This window comes from Balearica regulorum, chromosome 5 (genome assembly GCF_011004875.1).
Source record: "Balearica regulorum gibbericeps isolate bBalReg1 chromosome 5, bBalReg1.pri, whole genome shotgun sequence".
In the NCBI taxonomy this organism is placed as follows: Eukaryota; Metazoa; Chordata; class Aves; order Gruiformes; family Gruidae; genus Balearica; species Balearica regulorum.
Window position 1 is genome coordinate 23092556 of NC_046188.1, and position 1081 is coordinate 23093636.

Genomic DNA, 1081 nt, shown 5'->3' on the forward strand with positions numbered 1-1081 from the left:
TGTTTGCCATTTCATTTACTGTTTTGCATGTGCATTTGTTTAATATAGGAGGCTTAATGACTATTATGTAATAACGCTGGAGATTCTGAATTTATTTTCATCACACACAGGTAACTTCACTGTCACCTACTTGTTGAGTTTGCCTTGTAGACTTTCCATTTAACATCATCACAATGTTATAAAAAAATTCACATTTTAATCTTGAGGCCAGACTTCCGTATTTATTTAAGAATTTTCTCCCTATGGTAACTTGAGACTTAGGTCTTGAGACAAAATTGGTTGAATAACTTGGAGAGCCATCTGGATGTTAGTCCTGTAAATGGAAATGAAAGACAATATCGAGAAGTAAAATACAGACTTCTTGGGTGAGAGCTGGCTGATCATAAAGGTTTCTCTTTCACCAGTGAAAATGATTTGACAGAATTGCATTCCAGGGTAAGCAGGTGACATCTTAGTTCCTGGCTAAAAGCAGTATCTTGAGGCATGGCTTGTGCTTTATTTTTAAACCTAAATTTTGAACTTGAAATTCTGAATGTAATTAGAAGGAATGTAAGCTATCGGCTGTACTGCCTGTATGGGGGGTTGTACTGTGGAATGCGGTGATTTTGAAGTAATCTTTTAGCTATAGTGATATAAAGGTATAGCAAAGCAAGAATCATAAGGAGTGGGTGGTTTGGTTTTTTCTAATACTCGAGGATATTTTTCCCCCTAATACTTTCCTTTCACAAACACTTTCCTTTCCTCAACACTTGGCCAAGTCTAAAGAAAAAACAACAAACTACTGCTTTTCCCATAAAATTTGTCTTACTTGTCATTTTGAAAAGGATGTGGAGATGATTCTGCATAAATAAGTATCAGAAATTACGATGTTTTACCAAAAAAAAACAGCTTGGAAAAATGGCCTGTTGTTCTGGCCAAAATATTTTCAAAAGGACCCTAAAAAGAGGAGGGAAAGCAACATGGTGACAAATTAGTAGCAAACTCAAGTTAAAACACAAAACAAAACCCCTGGATTTCATCCCTGTTAGGAAAGGTGAGAACGTTGTAATTGTGAATGTTAATTGTGCTCTCCCAGCTGTGC